The sequence below is a fragment of the Peromyscus maniculatus genome, chromosome 21 (assembly GCF_049852395.1).
Source record: "Peromyscus maniculatus bairdii isolate BWxNUB_F1_BW_parent chromosome 21, HU_Pman_BW_mat_3.1, whole genome shotgun sequence".
Classification (NCBI taxonomy): Eukaryota; Metazoa; Chordata; class Mammalia; order Rodentia; family Cricetidae; genus Peromyscus; species Peromyscus maniculatus.
Window position 1 is genome coordinate 2769734 of NC_134872.1, and position 14711 is coordinate 2784444.

The window sequence follows — 14711 nt, forward strand, 5'->3', positions numbered from 1 at the left end:
CTTACAGAACACCAAACAGGCTGGATCCAAAATCAAAACACTAAACATACAGAACAAAGAAAAAATATTAAAAGCTGCAAAGGAAAAAGACCAAGTAACATATAAAGGCAAACCCATCAGAATAACACCAGACTTCTCAACAGAGACTATGAAAGCTAGAAGGTCCTGGACAAATGTTATGCAGACACTAAGAGACCATGGATGCCAACCCAGACTATTACACCCAACAAAACTCTCAATCACCATAGGCAGAGTAAACAAAATATTCCATGATAAAACCAGATTTAATCAATACTTATCCAGAAACCCAGCCCTACAGAAAGCATTAGAAGGAAAAATCCAACCCAAAGAAGCTAAACACACGCATGAAAACTCAGGCAATAGATAATCCCACACCATCAAACACCAAAGAAGGACAACACAACATGACCACAAAAAATAACAGGAATTAGCAATCACTGGTCATTAATATCCATCAATATCAATGGTCTCAACTCACCTATAAAAAGACACAGACTAACAGGATGGATAAGAAAACAGGATCCATCCATCTGTTGCATACAAGAAATACACCTTAACTTCAAAGACAGATAATACCTCAGTAAAGGGCTGGGAAAAGGCTTTCCAAGCAAATGGACCTAAGAAACAAGCTGGTGTAGCTATCCTAACATCCAATAAAATAGACTTCAAACTAAAATCAATTGAAAGAGATCAGGATGGACATTACATATTTATCACAGGAAAAATCCACCAAGATGAAATCTCGATTCTGAACATTTATGCCCCAAATACAAAGGCATCCACAATTATAAAAGAAACATTACTAAAGCTTAAAACGCACATCAAACCCCACACATTAGTAGTGGGAGATTTCAACACATAACTCTCACCAAAAGACAGATCTACCAGACTGAAACTTAACAAAGAAATAAAGGACCTAACAGATGTTATGACTCAAATGGACTTAATAGATATCTACAGAACATTTCATCCTAACACAAAAGAATACACCTTCTTCTCAGGACCCCATGGAACCTTCTCAAATATTGACCACATGCTTGGTCACAAAACAAAACTCAACAAATACAAAAAATTAGAATAGCCTCCTGTATCTTATCAGACCACCATGCCTTAAAGTTAGACCTCAACAACAACAAAAATTATAGAAAACCCACAAACTTATGGAAACTGAATAATGCCCACCTGAAACATCAATGGGTCAAGGAAGAAATAAAGAAATTAAAGATTTCCTAGAATTTAATGAAAATGAAAGTACAACATACCCAAACTTATGGGACACTATGAAAGCAGTGCTAAGAGGAAAATTCATAGCTCTAAATGCAAACATAAAGAAGATGGAGCAATTCCATACCAATGAATTAACAGAACAACTGAAAGCTCTAGAACAAAAAGAAACAATACATCAAAAAAATTATCCACCATGATCAAATAGGTTTCATCCCAGGGATGCAAGGATGGTTCAACATACGAACATCTGTCAATGTAATACACCATATAAACAAACTGAAAGAAAAAAACCACATGATCATCTCATTAGATGCTGAAAATACCTTTGACAAAATCCAACACCCCTTCATGATAAAGGTCTTAGATCAGGAATACAAGGAACATTCCTAAATATAATAAAGGCAATTTACAGCAAGCCAACAGCTACCATCAAATTAAACGGAGAGAAACTCAAAGTGATACCACTAAAATCAGGAACAAGACAAGGCTGTCTACTCTCCCCATATTTATTCAATATAGTATTAGAAGTTCTATCTAGAGCAATAAGACAACAAAAGGAGATCAAAGGGATACAAATTGGAAAGGAAGAAGTCAAACTTTCACTATTTGCAGATGATATGATAGTATACATAAGTGACTCCAAAAACTCTACCAGGGAACTCCTACAGCTGATAAACTCCTTCAGTAAAGAGGCAGGATATAAGATCAACTCAAAAAAATCAGTAGCCCTCCTATACACAAATGATAAAAGGGCTGAGAAAGAAGTCAGAGAAAAATCACCCTTTACAATAGCCACAAATAATATAAAATACCTTGGGATAACACTAACAAGTGAAGGACCTGAATGATAAGAAATTTAAATCTCTAAAGAAAGAAAATGAAGAAGATATCAGAAAATGGAAGGATCTCCCATGCTCATGGATAGGTAGGATTAACATAGTAAAAATGGCAATCTTACCAAAAGCAATGTACAGATTCAATGCAATCCCCATCAAAATCCCAACACAATTCTTCACAGACTTGGAAAGAAAAATACTCAACTTCATATGGAAAAACAAAAGACCCAAGATCTGTATGAACCCTGTATGATAAAGCAGCCTCTGGAGGCATCACCATTTCTGACCTCAAGCTCTACTATAGAGCTATAATAATAAAAACAGCTTGGTACTGGTATAAAAACCAACATACGGACCAATGGAATCGAATTGAAGACCCTGACATTAATCTATGCACATATGAACACCTGATTTTTGATAAAGAAGCCAAAACTATATGTGGTGGTATTCTAATTGTACTGAAATGTGATTTTGATTGTATGTTAATAAATAAAGTTGCCCGGGGGTCAGAGCTATTAGAACCATAGACAGAGTGTGGCGGTGGTGGCACACGCCTTTAATCTCATAGATCTCTGTGTGTTCAGGGATACAGCCAGCATTGGAGACATATGCCTTTAAGACCTAGGGGGCTGTACATTCAGACAGTGACGAGGCAGTCACGTGTTTGGGTTTACAACCAATGAGAAGGCAGAATGACTGGAAAAAACGACTTACACACAGGAAATAGCTCTCTTTTGGGAAGCTGGGACAGCAGGAGGAAGGGTGAGATTTTAGCTCTGAGCTCTGACCTCTCAGCTTTCTCTTTTACATTGTTTCTGTGTTTCTTATTTAATAAGACTGTTGGATACATTAACATCTGGCGCCCAACGTGACAAGAACCATTAAAAACCACTTGGCTTGGCGGCAGGTCCGCTTTCCCACAAGGGCGGCAGGCGGCGGCAGGCGGCGGTCGGCTTCCTAGTCTGAGCCGCAGCTTCCTAGCCCGGGTCTAGGTCTGCTTGACCTCAGACTGGACTAACTGTGAGCTGCTTGCTTAAAGCCGGTGTTACAGGTGTTACGAACAACTCAGAGCTGCCCTGCCGAACAGGGCCCTGCCTGTAAAGCCAACGCACGTGGTCGGAGCTTAAGGAAGCCAGACCAAGCCTTGACTCGGCACAAGAGGGAACAAGTGGCTGGATTTAAGCTTTAGCCGGCTACACTTTCTTGTGCGTTCTCTCTCTCTCTCTCTCTCTTTCCTCTCTCTCTCTCTCTCTCTCTCTCTCTCTCTCTCTCTCTCTCTCTCTCTCTCTGGATTTACACCTGGGACACTAGGTGGCTGTTTTGAAAATCCCCTCGGATTTCTACTGTTCTACGCAGATTTGGTAAGTCATAACATATCAGATATTTTAAAGGAAACTATCTAAAATAGATTTTTTTCCACATTAAAAAACAAATGTGTTTTATGTGTACATTGAAAGAAAATTGGTTTTTGTTCGAAATTTTAGGCAGTCTGACAATGGAACAACTATATAATATTAGTATTGGTGGAATTATGCAGTTTATCACTATGCTAATCCTCATTTTAATATTTAAAAAGATAGTCAATTTAAGTGCCAGGATGACAGCTTTAGAAGAACTTGTTAAACCTGTAAAAATTCGGACAGAAGAAATTAACAGTGAAGTTGTTTCAAGTCTGGATCATAAGGTTACAGAAAGAAAGCCTGTTTTCACACAGTCACCCTTAATTTATCCTGTAACCGTACAGCAGATGCCTGATCAAATGGCTACACAAAATATTTGGGCTCCAATTGAAATGTTGGATTTAAAAAGGTTTAAGGAGGCAATAGTATCTTATGGCATGCATTCCCCATATGTAAAGCAAATGTTAAACTCTTGGTCAACATATAATAGGATAGTACCACAGGACTGGCGGGACCTTGCACAAGGTGTTCTGGAACCTGGCCAGAGACTTCAATTTCTGACCTGGTTTAAGGAGGAGGCTAAAAACATAGAAAAACAATGGAGGGATAAAGGAATACAAGTTTGCCAGGATCAGCTTATTGGAGAAGGCCAATATGCTTCAGTACAAACACAATGTTTATATGATGTCCAAACCCTAATTTTATGTCGAACGGCAGCCTTCAATGCATGGGACAGAGTTGAGGAACCAGGAAAAAAATCTGAGTCATTTACAAAGGTGATGCAAGGCCCAAAAGAGTCTTTTACAGATTTTTTACAAAGACTGGCTTCAGCAATAAAGAGAATGGTCTCGGATTCAGAAGCTGGTAAGGCAATAATTGAATCTTTGGCCTTTGAGAATGCGAATGCAGCATGCAAAAGAATAATCAGGCCATTAAGGGCAAGATCTGCACCTATGGAAGATTGGATTAGAGAAACAATTAATGTTAAGGCTGATGAGCATGATGATACGTGGATAGGAGAAGTAATTTCAAAAGGTTTGAGGAATGTTAGATGTTTTGGATGTGGAAAACAAGGACATTTGAAAAGGGACTGTAGATAGGTCATTCCGAGAAACAATGTTTCTTCAAGGAACAATGGCAACAGAATGCCCCTTCCTTCTGGAGTATGCAGAAGGTGTGGTAAGGAAAGACACTGGACCAACGAATGTAAATCAACAAAGGACAGACAGGGTAATCCTTTGCCTCAGTCTTCGGGAAACTCCCAGAGGGGCCTCGCACAGGCCCCCATTGCAAATCCAGTTCAAACCTTTCCTGCAGCCATAGAGGAAATCCCTGCTCTGAGTGATTAAATAACCAAATGCCTATTGGAATAAATCATGCTGGTCAGGATGATGAAACAGAGAGAATAGAAAATTCAGGAGAAAACATAAAGAAAATTTTTTGGCAAACTTCTATTAATGAACAAAGACCAAAATTAACGATAAAAATAAATGGTGTTTTGTTGTCTGGTCTGGTAGACACAGGTGCGGACGTTACGATAATTGCACCAGAATTTTGGCATCCAACTTGGCCTCTTCAGGAGGTAAACGCTCAACTGTTAGGAATTGGGACATTATCTCAGGTGAAACAGAGTGCAAGATGGCTCGAATGTATAGGTCCAGAAGGACAGAGAGGAAAATTAAAACCATATGTGGCTAACATAACTATGAACCTGTGGGGTCGAGACTTGTTGCAACAATGGAATACTCAGATTAACATCCCTCCAATCTCAGAAACAAATCATAAACTAGCACATGTTACTGAGAGAAATATTAGAAGATATTGTTCTAATGAGTTGTCACCAGCCATCCATATTATACAAGAACAGGGCACAATAACTGATGATCTTCCAAAGACACCAACAGCTCTACCTTTAAAATGGTTAACAGACAAGCCTGTATGGGTCCAACAATGGCCTTTAACAACAGAGAAACTCCAGGCTTTAGAAGAGCTGATAGAAAAACAGTTAAATGCTCAGCATATTGAAGAATCAACCAGCCCTTGGAATTCTCCTGTATTTGTTATTAAAAAGAAATCTGGTAAATGGAGAATGGTAACAGACCTTAGAGCAATTAACAAAGTAATTCATCCAATGGGCTCTCTACAATCTGGGATGCCTTTGCCTACTCTGTTACCAAAAGGATGGCCTCTCATAGTTATTGATTTAAAAGACTGTTTTTTTTTTTCAATACCCTTACAAGAAAAAGACAGAGAAAGATTTGCTTTTACAGTGCCTACTTATAATAATTCACAACCGGTTAAAAGATTTCAATGGAGGGTCCTCCCACAGGGAATGTTGAATAGCCCAACTCTGTGCCAATACTTTGTACAACAGCCATTGGAAGTGATATGTAAAAAATTTCCTAAATCTATAATTTATCATTATATGGATGATATTTTACTAGCTAACTCAAATGCAGATACTTTAGAAATAATGTTTGAAGAAGTAAAGAAAATTTTGCCTTGCTGGGGATTACAAATTGCTCCTGAAAAGATACAAAGAGGAGATTCTATTAATTATTTAGGATATAAAATAGAGCTACAAAAAATTAGACCCCAAAAGGTGTAAATTCGGAGAGATAGACTACAGACTCTTAATGACTTTCAAAGATTATTTGGAGATATTTCTCATCTACGAACTATTGTTGGGGTAAAAAATGATGAACTGACTAATTTGTTCAAAACCTTAGAAGGTGACAAGGACTTAAATAGTCCAAGAGAATTATCACCTGAAGCAGAGAAAGAATTGGCCTTGGTAGAAAAGAAAGTGCATGAAGGGCACGTGGATCGTATTGATCCAAAGCTGGATTGCATTTTGGTTATTTTACCTTCTAGGCGTTCTCCTACTGGAATATTAATGCAGAGGGAAGATATTTTATTGGAATGGATATTTTTACCAAATAAACCAAATAAAAAATTAAAAACTTATGTGGAAAAAAAATCTCTGACTTGATTTACAAAGGAAAATTGAGACTTCGTCAATTAGCAGGCATAGACCCAGCAGAAATTGTCGTACCATTAACTAAGGAGGACATTGAAAAATTCTGGACAGAAAGTGAACCTTGGCAAAGAGCTTGCAGTAATTTTTTGGGAGAAATTAACAGCAAATATCCCAAAAGCAATAGAATTGATCTTATAAAGAGAGCTGATTGGATCTTTCCTCGAATTGTACGGCAAAAACCCATATCTGGAATTCGTACATTTTATACAGATGCCAACAAAGAAGGAAAGGCAGGTTACAAAACAGAAAATTTAAGTAAAGTGATTCAAAGTCTGTATAATTCAGTTCAAAAATCAGAATTGTATGCTATTCTGTTGGTATTAATGGATTTTTCAGAACCTCTCAACATAGTAACTGACTCTCAGTATGCTGAAAGAGTGGTGTTACATATTGAGACTGCAGAATTTATCCCTGATGCTTCAGAATTAACTTCACTATTTATTCAATTACAAGATACAATCAGGAAAAGGAATCATCCTTTATATATAACTCACATTCGATCCCATACTGGTCTGACAGGCCCTCTAGCACAAGGCAATGATGAGATTGATAAATTATTGATAGGAAATGTGCTGGAGGCCTCAGAATTTCATAAAAAACATCATGTCAATAGTAAAGGTTTAAAAAAGGATTTTTCCATAACCTGGCAACAAGCCAAAGAAATAGTAAAGAAATGTCCTACTTGTTCCTTCTACAATCAAACGCCATTACCAGCAGGATGTAACCCAAAGGGTACTTGGAGGAATGAAATCTGGCAGATGGACGTGTTTCACTTTGCAGAATTTTGAAAACTGAAATATGTACACCACACTATCGATACTCATTCAGGATTTCAATGGGCAACTGCTTTGAGTTCTGAAAAAGCTGATTCTGTAATCACTCATTTGCTAGAAGTTCTGGCCATCATGGGTATACCTGCACAAATCAAAACTGACAATGCTCCATCATATGTCTCTGTTAAAATGAAACAGTTTTTTGCTTATTACAATATAAAGCATATTACAGGCATACCACATAATCCTACAGGTCAAGCAGTTATAGGAAGTTCAAACAGAACTCTAAAGGATTTGCTAAATAAACAGAAATGGGTAACAAAAACCCCCAGAAATAGAATTTGAATTTTCTGAATGCCAATGAGAAAGGAACAACAGCTGCAGAGAGACATTGGATAATAGAAAAAACTACAGAATTAAATCAGTCTATATACTTTAAGGATGTGCTGACCTCAGAATGGAAACCAGGGTATGTATTACATTGGGGACGAGGTTTTGCTTTTGTTTCTACAGGAGAAGATAAGCTGTGGGTACCATCAAAATTGATAAAGGTTCGATTTGAACAAGAGATACCTCTTAATTAGAGGAGGTGATAGTTCATCAACCAGCATGAACATCCAATTTAAACTAACTTGTATCAATAACACATGCCTTTTCATTTAATCAGATAATAATTTGCCAAAAGGAAACATCCCCAAAATTAGTCTTGTGGAAAGGTTTTTGTTTTTGTCTTTTAGGAGAATGAAGGTTAAGGAATCTGAAGAACACTGGACAAATAAGACAACTGAAGAAAAGGGACAAATCATCTATCCCAAGAAACAGACTGAAACGGTGTATGGGTATATATTATCTAAAAAAATTTTGTCTTCCTAAATGTTTGTTTCTGCTTTTCTCTAAAGATTTAACACTATTGGTCTTCTAATAGTCCCAGTTCAATTAAAAATTAAAGCTGACTTTGGAGTTGGAGAATGGCTCTCTCCTTCTTTAAACTCAAGCATGTTGTTAAAAGGAAAATGCAAACTCCCTGTATCATGCCAGAATAAAAGAGCCATCTTCTGCTATGGGACAGGACAAAAGCCAAATTAATTAAGGGACTATTCTTTTACTAATCTCAACTCTTTGATTCTATTCTGATTCTTTAAACTCTTCTTCAAGTATGAATTTTATATCAAAATTTACAAGATTTATATATATATATACATTTTAAACTTTGTTAAGATAGGAATGGTCATATAGAGTACTAACTAATTCTAGAAAAAAAAAGGCTTCAATTACCTGCATATATATGTCTTTGTGTTCGAGTCTCTTATCAGTTTTCTGCAGGAAATCACGGCCAGGCCTAACATCAACTGAAGTCTCCAGAAAGAAGATGGGGCCCCATAATAACAACAATTCCACGTGGACAATAATAATATCATTAAGCTGACAAACATCATCCACAGATCAGCTTTGAACTACAAGGTGCTCAGAGCAATTTTGAGATGACTAGCTGAGATGATCCAGTCTCAAAGACTACTTGAATAAGGACTTGAGATAAACCCTGAACTTTGGCATTATACACAGGCTGGATAATGAAGGATATAGATACCTTTCCTAGAATTTGACAATTAACCTAAAATTTTTCTTTCAGGATAAAGAAAACTTCGCCCATACTCAGCAGGAAGCAATTTTAAGAATACGATGCCCACATTCCCAAAGAGGTGGTGTGGGGCGGGTGGTTTTTCGGTCTTTTTAATGGGTTTTGGGTCTGGGATAATTTTCAGTGTTTAGGGGGGTTGGTTACAAGTTATTGTCAAGGGTTAGGAAAAAGGCTAAGCAAAGGAGATTAGATTCAAGGTTCTTATTAAAAAAAAGAAAGAAAGAAAAGAAAAAGACAATTACTAGTTTTAAATACTTTACATTGGATTGGATTGTTTTATATTGTAAACAAATTTGAAATTGATATTGTTAGAAAATGCTATATGTATATTTCTAATTGTATTTATACCATTCATTTAACAATGTAATGCAATTTTCTGATCCTTGAATGTTATTATTACCAACTATTAGGATATAAAGAAATGAAAGTTAGTAGTTAGACATTACAATAGAACTTGTAGTCATATTAGATATGTTTTAAAAATTGAGCAGAGATGTTTTAGACAGGTCATCTTCAAACCCTTCAGAGATCTACAGAATATGGCATTTAAAATGTTTTAATAACTTAGAAAATTTTTCTTTTTTGAGACATGTCAGCTCCTGGCAGTACCAATCTACTTCAGAGAAAATATGGGCATTGAAGAAACTGCATATGGAGTCAACTTTCATTGTGGCAAAAGTTAGCCACTGGACAACAAAGTATCCTCGAATCAACAGGACAAAATGGACAGACAGAACATGAAACAAAGGACTACTGATTCTTGCCAAAACAAGTGTGGTTATGGCTTTGTCAAAAGGCATCTTCTGAGGCCAGGACAATATGGCTCCATCCCTGAAGTGGCCTTCGCAATCCGGAAAAGTTACAGTGCCCTTTTCTTCAAAGGCAGCTTAACAGGCAGAGGGCCGATGGCTTCTGTTGTGCAATGGAACAGCAGCTGAAAGCTCATGCCTCTTGAAAGTAGACTGGCATTTAATAGAGGGATGTAGAGAAGAAGGGGATGCTGAGATGAAGCCATATATACACAGCCAAGAAGAATGGACAGCTGAATTCAAAAACTGTCAACAATTTCCAGAATTTAAAATCCTGAATCATGACAGGACACTAGTGGAATTCAGGTGTTTCTGGTACATGGACTGCTCTCACCCAATGTGAGGTTGAACTGTTGACCTTGTGTACATCCTACATCACAAATGAGTCTGTCGGATATGCTAAGCCTATAGGCTGAAGATGATGCCCCAACACTGTGGAGAAACCTCAGGTGAGTGCCCAGGCAGCTGGCTGTTTCTGTCAACTCACAAATTTTTTGGAAGTTGCTTGCATGCACTTCCTGTTTTTATTTTTGTTAGCTAATATTATTCCCTTCTTGGGTCTCTGAGGGAGTTGAAGATTAGTTAGTTATGGTTGAAGATTAGTTAGTTATAGTTGAAAATTAATTAGGATAGAAAGTGCATTAGATACATCTTGGATTTACCAAAATAGGATAGATAATGGAATTATTTTCTCTGATTTGTCAAATACCTGTTTAGGTATTTATTACTTGTATATATTGTATATAGTTATTGTACTTTTGTATATAGTTTTTCTTTTGTTAGTTATAACCTTTTGCTTTTTTTCTTTTTATTAAAATAGAAAAGGGGAAATGTGGTGGTATTCTAATTGTACTGAAATGTGATTTTGATTGTATGTTAATAAATAAAGTTGCCTGGGGGTCAGAGCTATTAGAGCCATAGACAGAGTGTGGCAGTGGTGGCACACGCCTTTAATCCCATAGATCTCTGTGTGTTCAGGGATACAGCCAGCATTGGAGACATATGCCTTTAAGACATAGGGGGCTGTACATTCAGACAGTGACGAGGCAGTCACATGTTTGGGTTTACAACCAATGAGAAGGCAGAATGACTGGAAAAAATGACTTACACACAGGAAATATGCAGGGAGCCGGGACCATCGCCATTATAAGATGGCGCTGACTTCTCTGCATTCTGAAGATTTATTACTTCTAAGACAATGCTTTCGACGAAATACACGCCTCTGCTTTGCATATGCACAAACTATATTGGCCCCTCACCAATCCTGTGGTGCCTGGTGGCGGCAGGCTAAGTTCAGCCAGTGATTCGCGCCTCTTTTCCCTATATAAAGCAGCCGCTTTCACTGCCCCCTCCCCTCGCTTCCAGCTCTCCCTTAACCAAAGGCTCTCCAATAAAGTGTGATCCGAGAAGAATCTTTGTGTGGCGGTCGTTCTTCCTTGCTGGTCGAGAGGAGCGCGCCGCAGAAATAGCTCTCTTTCGGGAAGCTGGGACAGCAGGAGGAAGGGTGAGATTTTAGCTCTGAGCTCTGACCTCTCCGCTTTCTCTTTTACATTGTTTCTGTGTTTCTTATTTAATAAGACTGTTGGATACATCAACAACTATACAATGGAAAAAAGAAAGTATCTTCAACAAATGGTGCTGGCATAACTGGATGTCAATATGTAAAAGATTACAAATAGATCCATATCTGCCACCATGCACAAAACTCAAATCCAAGTGGATCAAAGACCTCAACATAAATCCACTTACACTAAACTTAATAGAAGAGAAAGTAGGAAGGACTCTTGAATGCATTGGCACAAGAGATCACTTCCTAAGTATAACACCAGCAGCACAGACACTGAGAACAATTAATAAATGGTGGGACCTCTTGAAACTGAGAAGCTTTTGCAGGGCAAAAGACATGGTCAATAACACAAAAAGACAGCCTACAGAATGGGAAAAGATCTTCACCAACCCCACATCTGACAGGGAATTGATCTCCACAGCATATAAAGAACTCAAAAAACTAGACATCAAAATACTGAACAATCCAATTTAAAAATGGGCTAAAGAGCTAAACAGAGAATTCTCAAAACAAGAACCACAAATGGCTGAAAGACATTTAAAGAAATGTTCAACATCCTTAATCATCAGAGAAATGCAAATCAAAACGACTCTGAGATACCACCTTACACCTGTCAGAATGGCTATGATCAAAAACACCAATGACAGTCTATGTTGGAGAGGATGTGGAGCAAAGGGAACACTCCTCCACTGTTGGTGGGAATGTAAGCTTGTACAACCACTGTGAAAACCAGTATGACGGTTTCTCAGAAAATTAGGAATCGAACTACCTCAAGACCCAGCCATACCGCTCTTGGGCATATACCCAAGGAATGCTGATTCATACACATTCATTCACAAAGATACATGCTCATCTATGTTCATAGCAGCACTATTCGTAATAGCCAGAACTTGGAAACAACCTAGATGCCTGTCAACTGAAGAATGGATTAAGAAAATGTGGTACATTTACACAATGGAGTACTACTGAGCAGAGAAAAACAATGAAAGCATAAAATTTGTAGGCAAATGGATAGAACTAGAAAATATCATCCTGAGTGAGGTAACCCAAACCCAAAAGGACAAACATGGTATGTACTCATAAGTGGATATGAGATATAAAGTAAAGAACAATCAGACTACAACCCACAGAACCATGGAGGCTATATGGCAGGGGGTACCCTAGGATGACTATGACTTATAATAAGTTTTGGTTTTACTCAATTACTGAGCAAACCTCAATAAAACATTTCACTATTAAGATAAGAATTTATCAAAAAAAAAAAAAAAAAAAAAAAAAAAAAGCCGGGCGGTGGTGGCGCACGCCTTTAATCCCAGCACTCGGGAGGCAGAGGCAGGCGGATCTCTGTGAGTTCGAGGCCAGCCTGGACTACCAAGTGAGTTCCAGGAAAGGCGCAAAGCTACACAGAGAAACCCTGTCTCGAAAAACAAAACAAAACAAAACAAAAAACAAAAAAAAAAAAAAAAAGATAAGAATTTATACTATATTAAGCTGATAATAGAAAAATTAATTAATTAAAAATATAAAAAATAAAAAATAAAAGAAAAATTTAAACTATTAAAAAAAACAAACTTATTTTGCTAAAGTAAAAAGGGGGAACTAGGGACTCATCATTCCTCTCCACATTCTATTCTTTCCCTTGTTTTATATATTTTAAATTTTTTATCGGTGGATTCTGCTGGAGTATCTGCTGCAGATAAGCACTGGAGGGCTCTTGTTGCAAATCACCCTCTGGAGTGATGGAAGGATCTTTCTACTAGCACTTGGAGGAGACCCGATCTGGTATTGGTGTGGGCCTGGGATTCTGTTTATGTCTTTCCTCAGGACAATGAGGTTCTCTTTGGATTCCTGAGCGCTGTTGGCTACTGCTGAAGCCCAACATGACAGAGACTTATTGGGCCTTTGTGAAAAACTCTCCCCTTCTGATGCCAATGGGGATTGAGAGCCAAATATGGCCAACTTTGGCAGGCATTAACGTAAGCCTAGGAACTGTAGCCATGCGGTTGGATTCTCCAGAAGGTAATGTATGGTAACTGCTTTTTCAAGTATGTTTGAGAACATGTCACCCAGACACTGTGGAGATTAAGGATAACCCTGAAGGTCACTGACCTCTATTTGTTAACAGTTGCCTACCAGCTAAGCCTTTTCATTTTCAAAATCCTCTTCATGCTGGTGTAATACATACTTTTCAGGAGTGGCTCTGTGCAACATTTATTGGCCTCCTGAAATTCATTTAGCCCCCTTTGAAGATACCTTAAAATTTATCAGCCTAGCCAGGCGTTGGTGGCGCATACCTTTAATCCCAGCACTTGGGAGACAGAGCCAGGCGGATCTTTGTGAGTTCAAGGCCAGCCTGGGCTACCAAGTGAGCTCCAGGAAAAGCGCAAAACTACACAGAGAAACCCTGTTTTGAAAAACCAAAAACAATAAAAATAAAAAAATTTATCAGCCTAAATGTAGCCATTATAAGACCATTAGTTATGCTCCTTCTAAGCTGCCTGTTTTTTCTTTGTGGTTCTTAGTTGTTCTTTTGCAGAGCTGCCTGATTAAGTTGTGCTGGGATCAAGAAAAATGGACCTTGGCGGTTCGTGTTCCTGGAGTTGTATCCATGTCAGTGGATGCCCACACACTCTAGAAGAGAATTTGACATTGCTGCTGCTGTTGTTGCTGTTATAGCAGAGGTGGCCATCACTGCTACTGTTTCTGGGGTTACCACTTCATAATTGCTAACTACAGCTAGCACAGTGGAGACCCTGGCAGCAAAAGTAGCTACCACAGTTAATTAATCTTTCATTTTGGGATGGAGAGATGGCTCAGAGGTTAAGAGCACCGACTGCTCTTCCAGAGGTCCTGAGTTCAATTCCCAGCAACCACATGGTGGCTCACAACTATCTGTAATGAGATCTGGCGCCCTCTTCTGTATACATATAAATAATCTTTTTTTTTAAAAAAAGGGAAATTTATTTTTAAAAAATCTTTCATTCTATTGGGCATGATAAATTTAATTCAATAGTTATATACATTTCAATTGGCTTTTAAAATTATAAATTTATTAACTCAAGTTCCATTTGCCTTTGGGATACAATCTTACAAGGACTCCAATTTGCAGTAAGGCTCATTAAGGAAGGGAATGGCTCAGTTGCCTTTAACCTACTGGCTATGGGTGGGTTAGGACTTCTGTTGGTCTTTTCTGTGTTGAACACACAGATTGCAAGCCCAGAGCCACTTTGAGACCTTTGGCAGCAGTTAACTCTGCAGCTCACACATGATTGAGCCTGTATGATGAGTACTCAGAGACGGGTAATGCCTGGGGGGCGCTCACCAACCTAAGGCAGAGTGCCTGTGTGGCTTGGGCAGGCGTCTCCATGATGGGTAAGATGACCTGCTGAAGTCCCACAC